Raw genomic sequence first — 19040 nt, forward strand, 5'->3', positions numbered from 1 at the left:
GGTAGAGTAATCTACCTTATAGGTCTTTGACTTCCATGCTTTTGAAAATTTCTTTCCAGCCCCTTCTTGCCCATATGTTTGTGGGTTGCTGTTGTTGTTTGTTTGTTTGTTTTGAGAAATCAGCTGATAGTTTTATGGGAACTCCTTCATAGGTAACTGTCTCCTTTTGTCTTGCTGCTTTTAAGATTCTCTCTTTATCTTTCAACTTGGTTAAAGTAATTATGAAGTGCCTTGGTGTGTGCTTCCTTGGCTCCAACTTCCTTGGGATTCTCTGAGCTTGCTGGACTTCCTGGAAGTCTTTTTCCTTCACCTGATTAGGAAAGTTCTCCTTCATTATGTTTACAGATAAGTGTTCAATTTCTTCCTCTTCCTCTTCTCCTTCTGGCATCTTTATGATTCAGATGTTGGAATGTTTAAAATTCTCCTGGAGGTTCCTAAACCTCTCCTCATTTTTCTGAATTCTGATTTCTTCATTCTGTTTGGGTTGAATGTTTATTTCTCACTTTTTTCTTACAAATCATTGATTTGAGTCCCAGTTTCCTTCTTGTCACTGATGATTCCCTGTATATTTTCCTTTATTTCACTTTGCATAGCCTTCACTTCTTCCTCTATTTTGTGACCATTGTCAATCATTTTTGTGAGCATCCTGATTACCAGTGTTTTGAACTGTGCATCTGCTAGATAGCTATCTTTTCATCATTTAGTTGTACTTTTTCTGGAGTTCTGATCTGTTCTTTCATTCGGGCAATTTTTTTTTTTTTTTGTTTCAGAGCACCCGTTATGTAGTAAGGGGTGGAGGCTTAGGTGTTTGCCAGGGTGGGATAACCCACATCACTGTGTTGTGGGGCTGTAAGTTGGGGAGGGTTCCAACAGGAACCAATGCAACTTGCCTGACTCTCCGCTGCTTTCAGTCACTTCTGCTACTGACAAGGAAATTAGGCCCTTCTGGCCCTGATTCCTACATGGGTAGTTTTGTGCACATTCTAGTAACCTGTGGGTCTCTTCAATGGACCCTCCTGTGAGTCTGAGAGTTGCTCCCACCACCTCACTCTGCACAGGTTTTTGCAGTCAGTGGTTTTGAGGCTTTATTTTCCCATGCTGGAACTGTGGGTTGATTAGTCGGTCTCACTCCCCAGGTGTTCCTCCTAATTTATCCACATGAAAATATGGGACCAACAGCTTCAACAGCCAGCTGCCTCACCTGGTCCACCAGTCACTGCTTTGCCTGCCCTGGTACTGCAGCCAATGCCTTTCTGCTAAAACTCTCCACTGTCCCTGCCATCTCTGCCTTGCCATCCTGTATGGGAGGGACCAGAGAGGGAACCATGCAGATCACCTTCTTTGCCATAGCTCACTTTCCAAGGAACCTTTGTGTGAAACTGGGAGTTTCTCACATCATGGCAACTCCCACCATACTCCACAGTCAGCTCTGAGTCTCAGTTTCCAGTTTATCCAGCCTCACCCATATGGTCCACTTCCACACCACTTTTCTCTAGGCCTGCTTCACCCACGCATTATAAACCTTCACCATAGGTTCTCTCCATCCATCTGTCTCACTGTTCTGCTTGGTCTGGCTGACTATTTGTTTAATTCCTTGGTTTTCAGAGTTCCATGCAGTTTGATTTTCCAGCACTTCTGGTTGCTTATTGATTTTAGTTTGGTTGTTATTCTCCTTTTGGTTGTGTGAGGAAGTGAAGGGTTTCTACCTATCCCTCCATCTTGGCTGGAATATTCATCTAGTTCTGAGTTCTTGTTTTTAAGATCTTATTTCTTTATTTTTAGAAGGTAATGGAGGCAGAAAGAGGAGAGAAACTTCAATGTGTGCTTACCTCTCACGCACCCCCTAGTGGGGACTTGACTTACAAGGCAGGCATAATTATTGTTTTAGTTTTAAATCTACCTGGTGTCAGGTTGTTCATGCTCCCTCAGTGCTCCTTCATAACCCCTTATTCCATCAATACTGTAAGGATTTATCAGATGTTCATTGACCACATAAAGGCTTGTCTATTCCTGTGTTATTGGCTCAAATTCTTTCCCTGTAGTAGACTATCTTGCCAACTGAATTGTCCAATTACCCCTTTGATAAATCTAAAAGGTTCATAATGATGGTATTAAAAATTGATTTAATGCAAAAGGAAGAACAATCAACATACTTACTTGAAATGTTAAAAGTTATTACAATGTGTCCTTTTTTTGCACAGTGTGTTCAAACTGAAAATGGATAACATCTTGCAGATCATTTTGTTTCATGTCAGGGTCAGATCAAGCCTCAGAAGGTAAAGGGAATGTGGAGAGATGTGTTTTAGGCAGTTGTCAGTTCTGACTTGAAGGAGCTTGAGCAGCCATTCAAATCCATAAGGTTCTATATTCTAGTCTCGATACTCAGGATGATTCTTGCAGACTCACTGGGACAATGCTGTTAAGGCACATTTCCTACAGGAAGATCTGTTGTTCCTCACCTAACAAAATGCCCTGAAAAAAAATAATTGTATGTATTTTTTCTTTTTCTTTATTCACTTCACCTTCAAAAGTTTTCTTTAATATATTTTATTGGTTATGCTATTACAATTGTCCCATTTTCCACATTTCACCTCCCACTGCCCTGCACATCCCCTCCCACCCACACCCTCCCACGTTAGTTCATGTCCATGGGTCATACATATAAGTTCTTTGATTTCTACATTTCCTATACTATTCTTACCTCCCCCTGTCTATTTTCTATCTACCATTAATGCTACTTATTCTCTGTACCTTTTCCCTCACTCTCCCCTTCCCAATCCCCTGTTTATAACCCTCCATGTGATCTCCATGTATAGGAAAAATGCATGTATGTATTTTTTCAAACCAATAAACAGAAATTGTACATTTATTGCTCAGAATATTTTTATGTTAAAAATCTCCATTCCTCCAGCCATGTCCATAAGGAACTCAGTGTTTCTGGGTGATGCTCATACCATGATCTTTTTGGTGGTTTCTAGGGATGTTGCCTGCATTATGTCTGTTTTCTACTTACTTAGTTTGAAGATAACACCAGCTTATCTGTGAATAAAACTTATACCTTAAGGGCTATCCAGGAAGAATTAGAAAATGGTGTCCCATGTATCTGTAATACTTACCATTCAATGTAGAACATCCATGTACATCAATACCTAGCTGTTCAACTAAATGCATTTAATACCACACAGTATATCGTGGACCAGCTTTTCACTAGGTGATTTCTCAACAGCACAAGATGTCCCTATCTACATTAAGCTTCTATCTGGGAATATTCATCATCTCTTTGAGCTTCAGTTTGCCTCTCTGAAAGTGAGTAGTTAAATAAAGTTTGCATAATTTTTAGTGAGATTAATTGTATCAGCCATGACCAGTATAGCTGGTGCTTTGTTGTGCATAATATCCTGATGGAAATATGGTGGTTCTTCACATTTATAACTTTCCACTTTGTCATAAGAAGCTCTCTGCCTTTTTCCTCACTGACCTGTGGCCATTCAGACTTTGGAAAAGCACCTGGAAAGCAACCTGTGAAGAAATTATATATGCTAATTTTCTCATCATGGATTTTGTCCTTATTGGGGCCAGGTTAAAATATCTGGGGGCTGCAGAGAAGCCCCAAACTAACTCACGTATTTGGTTCAATGTTGCATGGAGTTTATTCAGCTACACACACACATATGTATATATGTGTATAAATATATATTTATTCAACTACATATATATTCAACTACCTATATATGTCTCTGTGTATGTGTATATATGTAATCATATATATATACACATATATATATAGTTTTTTATGCTAGCTGAAGGCACTTTCTGTGGCACAGCATAACTCATGAAAAAAATTAACACTATTCTGGAGCTTCAGTTTTACTAGAAATGTAGAGGAAATAGGCATCATATGTTTCTCTTCTCCAAGTAGCACAGATGGTATCTTTGGAGCCTTCTATGTATCTCAAGGGTTTTTCCCAATACAGCCGAGAATGATGGATCACAGGAACATTTAACAATGTGATTAAGCTTTGACTTTAGGAAAAGGGCCTCATGTTACCACAGAGCATGTGCTGGAAAGATAAGCCTTGCACTGCAAGTGAGGATGTCCTAGCCACAGTCTGGATTCTGCCCAAGCCTCTCTTATGACATGGACTCTTTTTATCCTTTTCAGTGTAGCTGATGGCTTTGATCTTGTGCCCTTCACACACAGATTATTTATTTCTGGCCTGTGCCAACCAGTTTGTGAGGGCAGAGTCTCTGAAGTTCAACTCCACAAAGACAGTTGTACAAAATATTATGAGATCCCTCAGAAGACTATTCCTATTTTACCCACAGTTTCTGTACTCTTTGAGTTTTTTTGCTACAGTTTAAAAAAGATATTGAGGCATCATATGGCTGAAAATTTCACAATAGAATCTTGAAACCGCCACAGAGTACAGAAGTCACATTTGTTGCACGTGGGTCACCGGCCAGCAGTGACCATGGAACGCTGTGGATGGCTCGCCGAAAAACACACGAGAAACAAACATGCACAGAGACAGACCAGTTTCTGTGGGGAAGTAGGGACGAAATGGCCACCCCCCCTAGTGGGGAGCGCCCTGATTTACCATCCATACCTGCTTTTATTGGGCTTATTTTGCATAATAATTCAGGTAAAGTACAGTACTCATCAGGGGGAAGTAAGGAACTATAGAAAACAAGGAACTCTGCTGGTCTATTTTGAGTCGGGGTCAAAGAGCTGTAAGACTTTGAGGAACAAACTAACTTCCTCCTTGGACCCCTCTCATTCAACTGAGAGCATTCTAAACAAAGAAGGTTTCACAGTAATTTACATGTTCTTTCTTAGGCCTGATCACCTGGGGAATCCGCCCTTTTCAGCACAGAGCTGCACCACCCTGTCATTGTTTCAGGCTTAGCATGGGAACTAAGGCAGTAAGGAGATTTTCTCCCAGACGATGAGAACTCAGGCTATGCCAAAGCCGAGGAGCGAGGGTCCATCACCCCCTTTTGCTGCAGCCCCCCAAATCCTTCTTTTGGGGGGCCTCCCAAAGTGATCGTGCCTGGCTTAGGTCGTTCCCCCTGTGGGGAATCTTACCCGTCTTTGGCTAACCAACCAAGCTTTTTGGGGTTCAGTTATGAATAAAGCAGCAGAAGCAGCATTCCTGCCAGGGAGATAAGCTTTTGTCTCCTTGCTAGCTTACGGTTCCAAGGGTGTTCCCTTAGCCTTAGCCTAGGAGGGGGTTTCAGCTTCTGATACCAGTCAGGGCGGTTACCAACACACATTTTGCCTCTTTCTTCTCTAATAAGGATATTTTAAAAAACACCTTTCTTTTTATTAAGATATTATTTATTTACCTTTAGCTGGAAAGGGAAGGAGAGAGGGAGAGAAATATCAATGTACGGTTGCTTCTCGTGTGCGCCCTGCTGGGAATTGGCCTGGAACCCAGGCATATACCCTGACTGGGAATCAAACCGCGATCCTTTAGTTTGAAGGCCCACGCTCAGTCCACTGATCTATACCAGCCCTTTAGTTTGAGGGCCGGCACTCAATCCAGTGAGCTACACCAGTCAGGGCTTAGAGGACTTTTTTGACAGTTCAACATGGAATAAAATGGTTAAATGACAATAGTTTTATTTTAAGGTACTGAGTTTAAAAAATATTACTAAGATAATAATGGCCAGAATTGTAGGAAACTAGAATCAGCTATATAAGAAATGGAAAATTGAAACATAATTGCTATTGCCACAAACTGTGTTTTCTGAGAAACCCCATAATTGTAAACAAAATAAGTGAAGGAGCATAACTTAAGCAGAATTCCTCAGGCTTTTTTCCCCATTCATATATTGATGGGCTCTAAGTCTGCCTATGAGTCTTGGCTAATGTAAATCACATGACAATAAATAGAGGCGTTACCAAACAGCACTTTGGGTTCTGCTGCCCACTGCCACAAGCCAGAAGCAAAAACTTCAGAGGCAAAGGCCTCTTTTCAAAAGCAGATACTGAAGCCTATCAAATCACACTTTTAATCACTGAAGCCCATCAATTAAGGCTAAACTCTAACTCCTTAATTGTCCTATCTTTTCCTTCTTAGTTTCTTTTTTATTGTTGTTCAATTACATATTTCTGCCTTTCCCCCCACCCCTCCTTACCATCCCAGCCCACTCCACCTCCTTCCTTTCTTTCCATCCCCCTTTTATTGTCCACCTGTCCTTTATCATTATTCCCATAAACCGTTCACCCTTTCCCACCAGTATTCCCTCCCCTCTCTCCTCTTTTCACTGTCAGCCAGTTCTCAATTTCAATGTCTCTGGATATATTTTGTTTGCTTGTTCATTTTGTTCATTAGGTTAATATTAAAGGTGAGATGATATGGTATTTGTCCCTCATCACGTGGCTTATTCCACTTAGCATAATGCTCTCCAGTTTCATTCATGCTGTCACAAAGGGTGGAAGCTCCTTCTTTCTTTCTGCTGCATAGAATTCCATTGTGTAAATGTACCATAGTTTTTTGACCCTTTCATTTACTGATGGGCACCTAGGTTGCTTCCAACATTTAGCTATGGTGAATTATGCTGCTATGAGCATTGGGGTGCATAGGTTCTTTTGGATTGGTGTTTCAGGGTTCTTAGCATATAATACTAGCAGTGGAAATGCTGGGTCAAAAGTCAGTTCCATTTTTAGTTTTTTGAGGAAATTCCATACTGTTTGCAACAGTGGCTGAACTAGTCTGCATTCCCACCAACAGTGTACTAGGGTTCCCTTTTCTCCACAGCCTTGTCAGCACTTGTTTGTTGATTTGTTTATGATAGCCATTCTCAACAGTGTCAAGTGGTATCTCCTGTGGTTTTATTTTGCATTTGCATCTCTCTGATGGCTAAGGAAACTGAGCATTTTTCATATATCTCTGGATCCTCTGTATGTCCTCTTTGGAAAAGTGTCTGTTGAAGACCTTTGCCCATTTTTTAATTGGGTTGCCTAACTTCTTAGAGAGCAGTCATGTGAGTTCTTCATATATTTTGGAGATGAAACCCTTGTCTGAGGTATCATTGGCAAATATATTTTCCCATATAATTGGTTCCCTTTTCATTTTAATGCTGTTTTCTTTAGCCATGCAGATTTTTATTTTGATGACATCCCCTTCGTTTATTCTTTTCTTTATGTCCCATTTAGTATTTAATACATTTAGTATTTAATACATTTACATCAATACATACTTATTCATTGCCATTTTCTTCTGTACCTGTGTTCCTCTCTCTCTCACTCTTTTTCTTCCTGTCCTTAAAGCACTGCCTTTGGAATCTCTTCCAGAGGTGGTTTCATGGAGTAGTGTTCTTTTAGACTTCTTTTGTCCAGCAAACTCCTTATTTGGCCTTCCATTTTAATTGAGAACCTTGCTGGATAAACTAGTCTTGGTTTCAGGCCTCTGGTTTTCATTACTTGGAATATTTCTTGCCATTCCCTCTGGCTTGGAGCATTTCCACTGAGAATTCAGCTGCTAGTCTAATTGGGGTTCCCTTGTATGTTGCTTCCTGTTTCTCCCATGCTGCCTTTAAGATTCTCTCTTTGTCTTGGAATTTTGCCATTTTAATTATGATATGTCTTAAAGTGGGCCTATTTGGGGTCCTCTTGATTGTGACTCTCTGTGTTTCCTGGAGCTGTGTGACTTTTTCTCTCATAAAATTAGGAAAGCTTTACGTCACTACTTTTTCAAGTATGTTTTCTATCCCTACTGTTCTTCTTTTTCTGATATCCCTATTATACAGATATTATTACGTTTCATGTTGTTTACTGACTCCCTTACTACATCTTCCTCTTTTCTGATCCTCTTTTCCTTTTGTTGCTCTATCAGGGTGGTTTTTTTCTTTTTTATCCTTCTACTTGCTGACTCAATCCTCTGCTTCATTCAGCCTGTTTATAATTGCTTCTAGTATGTTTTTTATTTCTGAGATTTTTATTATTCATTGTTTCCTAGTTTTGTTTGTATATGTATTTCCTTTTTCATGCTGATGTAGTTCTCATTCAGTTCCTTATAGTTGTCTGTGAGTTCCTTGAGCATCTTTATAACCATTAATTTTAATTCTATACCTGATAGTTTGGTTACCTCAATTTCATTTAGCTCTTTTTAGTGGGGCATCTTCCATTCTTTGATTGCATGTTCTTTTTTTGTCTCCCCATTTTAGACTACTCTTTTCACTTCTTTCTGCACTTTCTGATGTTTCACTTTGCTAGCTGCCTTTGTAGGGTGAATATCTATGGTAGAAATTCTATGGGGTTCAGTGATGTGTTCTCCTTGATCTCCTTTTCTGGGTGCTCTAGGTTTGCCCTTTCTTCTGTTGGTGTGAGCTCTCGTGTTGTACTTGGGTTTTTACATTTTGGTGGTTCCTTTGTTGGTGGTTTCTCTCTTCCTGCAGGTATACTGATGTTTGCAGCTCTCACCTCTTCTTGTACGTAATCAGTGGCACAGGGTAGGCAAAATGGATTAAGACAGCAGGAGAGTATTTTATGGGATTTAAAGTACCAGCAAGTAGAGAAGAGATAAGAGATTCTTTGGATAATTATAGCATCAACTGTGATATTTCACCCAACTTGCCACTTTTTATGAAAGGTGAAAGAGAGATAAGACTCTTGTTAAATGGGAGGAGGATTGTGAGCTGAATCCAGAAAACAGAGTGCTTGTGCAAGGTCAGATGATGAGACATAGTGAGAGTAAATGATAGAAAGTAGGCATAGTGTGAGAGAGAGTTAACCACAACAATTATAATGCTTAGCATTGAAGTGAAGTGGGCTAAGATCAGGGAGGGTTGCTGTGTAGTATGTACATTTGCATGGAACAACAATTATTTACAATGTTGCTGGGAAGAATAATATGAAAAGAAATATATGACTAGGATAACCAGAATAGAAAGTACCTGATCAAGAGTTGTGTGTTAATGGAACACAGGTGAAGTGAAAGAAGAAAAATTAAAATAGAATTGAGAGAGCTTGAGAAAAGCCAGTCAAACAATGCAATTAATCAGAGAAATAAAATGAAGAATACTAAACATAAGGAAGAGAAATAAAAAATACTCATAAAATAAAATTGGTAAAATTAATGAAAAAAATAATAATACACATGAACAATAAAATGCCAGCACTAAGGGATAGCAGAGTGACATTTGGCTCAGTTTCTCAGTTTTGGGGTTTAGCCTTGTGCTCTCCCTTTTGATCTGTCTCTAGACCCTTCATAACTCCAGTTCTTATCGTCCCACTTGGGAGAAGAAAAAAAAAGAGAGAAAGAGGAAGAAAAAGAAAGAAAAAAAATACTAAGCCTCCTATTAACTTTAAGCCTGTTCAGCATGTTCTGTTGGTCTTCTAGATGTCACAGGAAGAAGGGTGCTATACTTTGCCTTTCTCCCTTCTAATGGTTTTGAGAGAATGGGTACCAGGTCTGGGCCAAAATATTCAGTTTCCTGGGCTCCAGCCCTGGTCTTCCATCAGCTACCAGGCTCAAATCAGCCACTCAGTCTCTGGGTGCACAGTGTGAATCAATCTTGGGTACACTGTTTCACTCAGCCACTCAGTGTCAGGTTCCCAGGTCCAATCAGCCTCTGGGTGCACAAGGCCAGACAAGCTGGGGTGTGAGGTTCCATTTAGCTACTCAGTCTCTGGGTACATGCAGCTCAAATCACCCTCAGGGCAAGTGAGCCACTTGCCCTGCTTGAGAGTTCCTTATAAAGCAGCTGCCCGCTGTTCTTAATGACTTTTCACACAGCCCAACTTTTGAACCGGTCTGGAGACTATCCAAGATGGGATCCAAAATGGCCCAACTCCCTCCTTCTCCATGTGTCATCTGGCTCCTTAATTTCTCTGGTGCTGACATCCATAGTCCCACTGGATGTGTACCACCTCCGTGTGTCTCCCCCTTTTTCTGTATTCCCACCAGCAACTTCCAGGATCCAGGTCCCTCCTGGTACTGGGCTGCCCTCCCAACTCTGGTAGTGGGGGGAGCCTGTGATCAAACTATCCTTCCTGTATTCTGCATCAGGAATAAGGCCAGGGACCACAGCAGCCTTGGTTCATGCCCAGATCCCAGGGTCCTTTCTGTCCCAGCACAATCTCCTCACCATTTGGTTTTCAATGTCCCCTGCAATTTTTGGCCTCCAAATGTCATATGAGCTGGTATTACATTGGCTGTACATTCTGTTCCTAAGAAGCTCATCTATGTGTTGCAGCTGGGCACAGGGAGAACTGGGATCCACTCATACCTATCAAGCCACCATGTTCTCAACCCTTCCCTGTTTCAATAGTTTCCTTGTTTCTGTAAAGTTAGCTTACAAAGTAAAAACAACATCATATACAAAAACTACACAATTCTGGAAGAATGGCAGGCATCTGCCTCAGAGCCTGCTCCCAAGCAGAACACTGGGAAAAAATATTCTGCCACCCTCTGCCAGGACAGCCTGACCCTAGGCTTTGCCCAGAGTTGTCACCCATAGAGAATGTGATCCATGGGGAAATCCAGGCAGTTGCAGCACAATAATCCAGGCCTCCATCTGGAAGAACAGCCTGGAATCACAAGACAGAGAACCCCATCCCAAGAGCCAGTGAGTTCCAGCAAAACCCGGAGCCTCCCAGTTACAGCCAGTGTTCTTTTTTTCTCACTGGCTCTAGAAGCTTTTAGCTTCTTGGACAATCCCATCCTAGACTGATCAACATTTTCTAGGCAAACTCATACTATAGCTCCTCTTACTTCCCCAATAATCTGAGTTATCTCAATCAGATCTATCTGTATCAGGGCATAATTTTTTCTAATTAGTGTTTTGAGTTTCTTCAGATGTAATTCCACAAGTGGAAATGCAGGGTCATTAGGCAATTTAATTTTTAATATTTTGAAGAAACTACCTAGAATTTTCTATAGTTCCTGCAGTAATTAACATTCCCAAAATAGTACATGAGGCCCTGGCTAGTGAGTCTCAGTGGATTGAGCACCAGGCCTATGTAAAACAAAGGGTAGCCAGTTTGATTCCCAGTCAGGGCACATGCCTGTTTTGTTGATGACGACACTGGTGGGAAACTTGTGAGAGGCAGCCACACATTGATGTTTCCCTCTTTCTCTTTTTCTTTCCCTGCTCCCTCTCTAAAGAGAAGTAAATAAAAATCTTTTGAAAAAGCAGTGCATGAATAAATCTACATAATTCAATATACCTCGGCCATAAAAAAAAATATCTTTTGTAGTGACATTAATAGGTGTATGGCATGTAATGCTAATTGAAATAAGGCTGAGGAAGAAAAGGACCACGTGGATTCATTTATTAGTATAATATTAATAAAATAGACAAAAAAATTCAAACAGAATCATGGAAACTAGAGACTGACAGATATCAGAAGAAATGGGTTTGAAAGCTTTTAAGAAATAATGAAAAAGATAGAAAGAAAAATCCTCATAGACAAGGAAAAATGTATGATGATCAAAGAAGGAAAGAGGTAGAATAGGGAAAAATAAGTATTGATAGAAAAAGACTTGACTTTGGATAATGAAAACACAATAATATAGGTGAATAATATGTAATAATATTGTACACTTGAAACCTTCATCGATTTATTATGCCACATTATCTCTATAAATTCAATACACAATAAATAAAAACTCTTCCGCATGTTTCTCTGTTTCTTGTTCTGTAATTCAAACACCAAAACCTCAGGTAAAATAGCTCTCTCCCAAAATCTATTTTCTTTCAAAAAAAAAAACCATTGAACTCTTGGGATTAAGTGTCATCATCAGGGAATTGAAGTCAGAAATCTCCAATGTCAGTTCCTACAATTCTTCCACCTTTGAGAAGAGGAGGCATTATTCTTGTATCTCAAACTGGGTTTCTCAGGGTAATCACTTCTGAGCAGCTACAGCTGCCCCTAAGTGAGAGCAGCACCAATCCCCTCAGAAACCCAGGTATTGTGGATTCATGGAGGTCTTGCATTCCCCTGGTAGTTTATTTCTTCTTTTGGGAAATAGAAACATGCATTTCTATTTCTCAAGTGTGTGTTGAGCATGTTCACTTATCTGCCACTTGGACATAGAAGTCTGTATTACAGTGGTGCACAGTACAATGTTTGCTGTGTGCTTATCAACAAATAGGGATTAATCCTCAGTCTAGTAATAGACACTTCCCTGAATCCACCACTCCATATTGTCCCTTCAGTTGACCTCATTACTTCACTTCTTGGCTATATTTTGTGTTTCTGGTGGGAAAATGTCCCAAGGTTGCAAGTTTATTTTGTTTATTTTAATTGTGATATATATATTATATTGATTGATATATTGATTTATGTTTAATTATTGTGAAGCTAGTTTATACTTATATTGAGGCTGTTTCTCTGAGGTCTCTCATTTGGATCAAAACCCTAAACAGTAGTTTATTTGGAAGGTGAAGTTCTGTCATTGTTATTTAAGAAGGGCAACATTGACAGGATCAACAGGATCAATACCTCTCCTCTTTCAGCCTCAAATATAGAGAGGGAATTTATAATCTGTATGTTCTTTATCTGTACTCCTTAACTTAATGTGAATATAACTTCCACTATGTGTGAAATGCTTGTGGAAAATAAAATAAACCCTAGAGAGGAAACTTCACTCTATGAAATTCTGAATTAGAAACAGAATCTGTGCCACAGTAGTTAATTTTGTGCATTTCGGTAACAGCCATCAGCACACAGAGAAAATGTTTGGATAGTTGCCTGTATATTGAACTGAAATATTCAAGATAGGAGAGAAAAAGTATCTTAAATTATCTCCATAAAATAAATAAAGGAGATGTTATGAAAACTACAATTATGAGGGAAGACCTGGACAAAAGAGATAATGGGGAGTATGAGTGGCTATCATTCTAATTAAACAATATTGAATCCACTTATAGCAGGTTGATCACACTTGCTCTAGTTTGCTACTAGTTGCAAAAGCTGTATGTAGAACAATCTCTAGATGAGACTTTTGATATTTCCTTCTGTCTGGCAGCATATGGTAAAGGATATACAGCTGGATGCTTATTTGTTCTGATATTTGTGTCTTTCAGTCTTTATTTCACATATGATTGCAGAAAGCACCCAAGGTGCAGAGCAGAGAAGAAGGGGCAACCTAGATGTTTTTGGCACAAGTTGTGGATCCTTTTGTCATTTCTGTTAAACAAACAAAACCAAAGAAATGATGGTTTTCAGCAGCTTTCATCATTTTTCTCCCTTTTATTTTTCCTATAGGATACAATCCTTTTTAGCAGCAACATTTCTTTTTTCTTCTTTATTGTTCTTATATTGGGGTTTCTTTAGGAAATGACATAGTCAAGAATTCTGTCCAGGGCACACAAGCTATGCAGTGAGATGATAAAACATTTGAAACACTTGTCAACTGGAGCAGCATTTAAAGAAGCTTCTTACTTACCGTTTTTTCTGACACTTGTGGGGGGCAGGAAGCACATGCTTGCACAGAAGCAGCACTCTGGCACCACAGTTCTGGCTTTTCAAGGCTCTGTACTCTGCATGCAATGGTGCTACTGGAGCCTATGAGTTGTCAATGTGAAAACTTGGGTACCAGACAATGCCACCTTCACATGCTGGGACATTATGCAGAAACTGTGATGATCATAGAAAAGGTCTTCTAATTCACCTTATGCTTATTAAATTTATTCCTAAGCCTTTAAAATAGAATAATAATAAAGACAATCAAATGTTTTAATAAGAACATGATTAAGAAACACCTCAAATGTCATCTTTTAACATTTTAAATGGAATGTATTGGTGTGGCATAGTTATTAAAATTATAAATATTTTAAGTGTATAATGCTATAAGGCATATGCATATTGTGTTGTGACCACCACACCAAGTGAAGTCACCTAATGTTTCCCATCAAAGTTAAATGTGGTATGAGTTGTGCTTTTAAAGTAATGTTATTTTTTTTACTTTTTTTACTTTTATTATTGTTGTTCAAGTATAGTTCTTATTTTCTAAATACTGTATTGTTAGCCATTTAAGAACTCCCCTTGGCCAGGTGGCCCAATTGGTTTAAGTGTTATACCAAAAGATTGTGAGTTCAATTGGTCAGGGCACATACGTGTGTTGCAGGTTTGATCCCCACTCAATGTGCACAGGAAAGACAACTGATTAGTGTTTCTCTCTCATATCAGTGTTTCTCTTCAACTCTTTCTCTCTCTTTTTCTCTGTCTCTCTCCCTCTCTACAACTCTCTCCACATTTCTCTGTTACCCTTCATTATGCTCCAAAATCAATGAAAAATATATTTTCATTTGAGGATTAAAAATATTTAAAATGATAATAATGACCTTATTTACAACTTTGAACCAGAATGTTATTGAAGACCTTTATAGCCCATTTAAATAAAAACTACATGTTATGCATATTTTTTTTGTACATGGAACATTTTCTAAGACAAATCTTGTACTGGGCAGCATATCAAGTCCCAGTAAATTAAAAACATGTCACATTATATCTACCATGTTATCTCACTCCAATTATAAGGAAGTTGAAATCTAGAATCAAGAAAACAAACCAGAAACAACACAAGTAATTGAAGACTAACCAACATTTTTTAAACAAACAATAAATTAAAGATACTAACAAACAACACAGAATCTATTTTGAAACACATGAAAATAGAAAAAAACAACTAAACCTGAGACAGACTGAAAGTATTTATAGAAAAAATGTATACATTTCAGGACTATATCAACAGGAGAAAATATGAAAAACCCATTTCAAATTATTCTTGAAGAAACCAGAGAAAATAAAAAACAATTCATGTCGAAGAATAAATAGAACATATATCAGAGCACAAATAAATACAATTGGGATACAAAGAAACAGGTAATGAAACTAAGAGCTAATTCTTTGGAAAAAAGTTTAAAATTTACCTGCTTCTTGTAACTTGTCAAGCAGGGAAAGACAAATAAATAAACAAAACTTCTTTAAAAAGGCTCTGGCTGGCATAGTTCAGTGCCATAGCTCAGTGGATTGAGCGCGGGCTGCGAACCAAAGCATCGCAGGTTCGATTCCCAGTCAGGGTACATGCCTGGGTTGCAAGCCATGGCCCCCAGCAACTGCACATTGATGTTTCTCTCTCTCTCTTTCTCCCTCCCTTCCCTCTCTAAAAATAAATAAATAAAATCTTTAAAAAAAACTTCTTTAAAAAGTTTTTAACTGACACAACAAATAAGAATCATTAAAGAAAGCTGTGAACAATTACAGTTTCATCCACTCCAACACACACAGGAGCAGGAGAAGTGGCAGGACTGGTAAGATTCTCACATGGGATCACAGTCATGGGTCTTCCCTGGGCTGTCATAACTGACCTGAGGCTCCACACTGCTGATTGACTTCAGTCTGCAAAGAAGAGGTTAGAGCCACTGTCTATAGTGAGTGAAACAGTTTTAGTATAGGATTTCCAAAAGTCAAAGTCTAAGAAATTCTGGAGATGATGGGAAAACATCCTGCTGTCTCAACTCTCTTCAGTCAAGTAAGTTAGTAGGGGCCAGTCTCAGAAATGTGGTACCTGGTTACCAGAGTTCTAAGGTCTGTATGGTTTGGTCACCAAAGAAGTGAAGTAACTTCTTCAACATTCTATTCCATGGGGCTTTTCCTTTAAAAGACTTACCTGTAAACCACTCAGGGGACCTGCTCACTTACAATACCTCCATAAATATACAAAGATTTCCAACCCAGCTCTCCTCATGACTTCTCAATAGTGAAGCCATGGTCCTATCTTTCAGGAGAAAGAGCTGCAGTTAGACCTTTGATATCTGATTCATTTAGTTTCCTGCATAATGCACGTGTCTTCCTGACCCTCCTGAGTAACCATAGCTGCACAGTGGAGATGATGTAAGAAACTATTTCCTAGAGACAGTGTTAGGTGCATATAACAAAAAACCTATACCATCTCTGGGCCATTGTTACATCTGTTTGATGCAAAAACTCAGAGATGGCAAAATAACAAGAAGGCTTGAATTTCAGCAATGTGATCCTGAGAAAGGCATACTACACTAGGCCACATTTTTAGCTCTTCCCCTTAAAGAGGTTAAAATTAAGAATACAAAGATGTTATTTATTTCATACATTTTATGCCCTCTTGTTATACTTATCATCAGGCCTTGTGCCTAAAAGAAGGGTACATGGTGGGCAGCCAACTATTTGGCTCTCAGTAGGCCCTACCTTTTAATATGTCCATCTTTGTGTCACCACTAAGTGGTTACCAACCAGATCCTCCACAACAGACAACAGCCAAGGTGATAAGTCACACACAAGATATATTTAATGATAATGCCACCTTTATTTACTCTTTGAGTTGTTTTTCTTATTTTATTTTGTTTCAGTCTCTTGTTTTGTCTCTCATTGTTTCTCTCCCTGTCTCTGTCTCCTTTTTTACATCTATATCAGAAGTTGTGGAACTATAAGGACTTTGGAAGAGGTAGAGGACAGGATGCTAATGAATATACTTTGGTTCAGAAGACAGCCACCCAGAATAAGCATACATGACCTAGAATGTCGATAGTTACTATACTTGAAAAGCATAATGTAGATGCATACTAAGTGTTTTCTCTTCTTTAGTCTTCAAAAATATTTATATATGGTGTGCATTTGAAGGCACCATCAGCTGTGGATGTAGCTCTATGATGAATCAAAGCTGAGTCATCCATGAGGAACATTTGGTAAGCATTTCTGAGTTGCTACATTTTCTCACTTTAAATTTGGTAGATATAGTATGAAAGCTATGAGACTTGGGAGGGTAGAAAATTTACTAGCGGGTTCCAGGTGCCAGTAGCCAGAGAGGCAGTGGCAGTTCCAGGTGGAGAGTTGGAAAGAGCTGAAGCCATAAGACCCAGTCTTAGAAACCAAAAGAACCTCCAATGTGCTTCTCTGGGACATCTTCTCTGAAGGTCTCAAAGAGTCAGGTCAGGCTTCAGTCAGAATAGGTGTGTTGCAGTTCTGGTATTCTTTATCACTTGTGATCCCAGGTGTTGAGTTTTTGAAAAATGAGGTGTGTGAAGAAACATTAGAACAGAAGACAGGTCTTAGATAAGACAGGTGGAGCTGGCATCAGATGGAAGGCAGGGAGATCATCAGCTGGATTTCAGAAATGTGAGCAGGGTTGGTATCAGCTGGAAGATAAACAGGTGTGGAAATTTTGTCATCAGTTTAAAGACAAAAAGTGGTGAGCAGGGCTAGCATCAGTTGGAATTCTGGGAAAGTTGTGTAGGGCTGGAGCAGTTTAGGTGTATTCTTATATTTTCCTTGAGAGATTGTTTAGGTTGTATTGAGCATGGGTCTGTTCTATTTCCTGAAGACCACTTGTTGAAGAGACTGTCATTACTGCAGTGTATATTTTTAAATCATTTGCCATACATTCCTTGTCCATACAAGTGAAGGTTTATTTCTGGGCTCTCTGTTTATTTCCATTAATCTTCGTGGACATTTTGTACCAATAACATACTGTTGTGATTAGCATTTCTTTGTGATGTGGTTTGAGATCTAGGATTCTGACCTTTTCCAACTCTATTCTACTTTCTCAATTGTTTTGGCAATTTTGAGTCTTTTTGGTTCCATATAAAATTTAGAATTATTCATTCTGGTTGTGAGAGGACTGAAATTTGTATTATGATAGATTGCATAAAACCTGTAAATTGCTGTAGAAAGTATGGTCATTTTTAGTAATCTAACATTTTGTATTTATTAGCATGATTTTTCTGTGTCCTTTTCAAATTTTTACTCATTTTCTTATAGTTATGATTCTAGAGTACTTTCGCATATTTAATTCCATTGGTTTCCCAGCATTTGATTCTTTTTGATGCAGCTGGAAATGGGATTATGTCCTCTATTTGTTCCTCAGATTTTTTTGTTTAAATTTTATTTGTTAATTTTTAGATAGTAGGAAAGGGAGGAAGAGAGAGAAAGAATCATCAATGTGTGAGAGAAACATAGATCACTTGCCTCTGACACATACCCAACTGGGCACCTTGCCTGCATTGTGGGCACGCGCTCTGACTTTGAAGTGAATTAGTGACTTTCAGTTTTTGAGAAGATGCCCAACCCACTGAGTAATACTAGTCAGGGTTCTTCAGATTTTTTGTTACTTGTGAATACTATTGTGACAAATTTCTGCATGTGAACATTGTATTTTGATACTTCACTAAGTTTGTTTTTGAATTCTATCAGTTTTTTTATTCTTCTGGGTTTCTCTATACTGCTATTACTTGCAAAAAGGGGCAGTTTTATTTTTACACTTATAGAGTAAATGCATTGATTATTTTTGTTTGTTTTTAGTATGTTGTGGCTACAAGTTCTAGCAGTATGTTGAAACAGAGTGGAGAGAGTGAACATTTCTTATTCTTTTTCTGATCTTAAAAAGAAAGCTTCATGTTTTCCACAATTGCATATGATAATAGCTGTGGGCTTATTCTATATAGCCTTTATCAACTTGAGGGATTTTCATTGTGTATTTATTTGAGAATGTTGTTTAATCATAAATTGATATTGATTTTTGCCAAATGCTTTTTCTGCAACTTTTTGATGATCATGTGACTATAATTCTTCATTTTGTTGATTTGTTTAGCCACCTTAATGTTTTATTTTTTTAAATTATTTTGTTGTTCGATTACAGTTATCTGCATTTTCCTTCCACCAATTTCCCCCACCGCAGCAAAACACCCCTCCCTCCCTTGCTTTCACCCTCCCCTTTGGTTTTGTCTGTGTGTCCTTTATAATAGCTCCCGAAGACCCTTTCCCCCATTGTCCCCTCCCCCCAATTATTGTTTAATTGTTCTTAATTTTATTGTCTCTGGATATATTTTGTTTCCTTTTTTCTTTAGATGATTATGTTCCAGTTGAAGTTGAGATCCTATGGTATTTGTCACTCACCACCTGGCTTATTTCACTTAACATAATTCTCTCCAGTGGTAGGAGACCATTCTGCATGGTATGGACGCAGCTCCCACTCAGACCCATGCCCATGGACAGGTTCTCCCATGGGGAATCAAGCCTGCAAGTTGCCTAGGCTGCTTTGAGTCTTGCTCTT

Source organism: Phyllostomus discolor, chromosome 7, assembly GCF_004126475.2.
Source record: "Phyllostomus discolor isolate MPI-MPIP mPhyDis1 chromosome 7, mPhyDis1.pri.v3, whole genome shotgun sequence".
In the NCBI taxonomy this organism is placed as follows: domain Eukaryota; kingdom Metazoa; phylum Chordata; class Mammalia; order Chiroptera; family Phyllostomidae; genus Phyllostomus; species Phyllostomus discolor.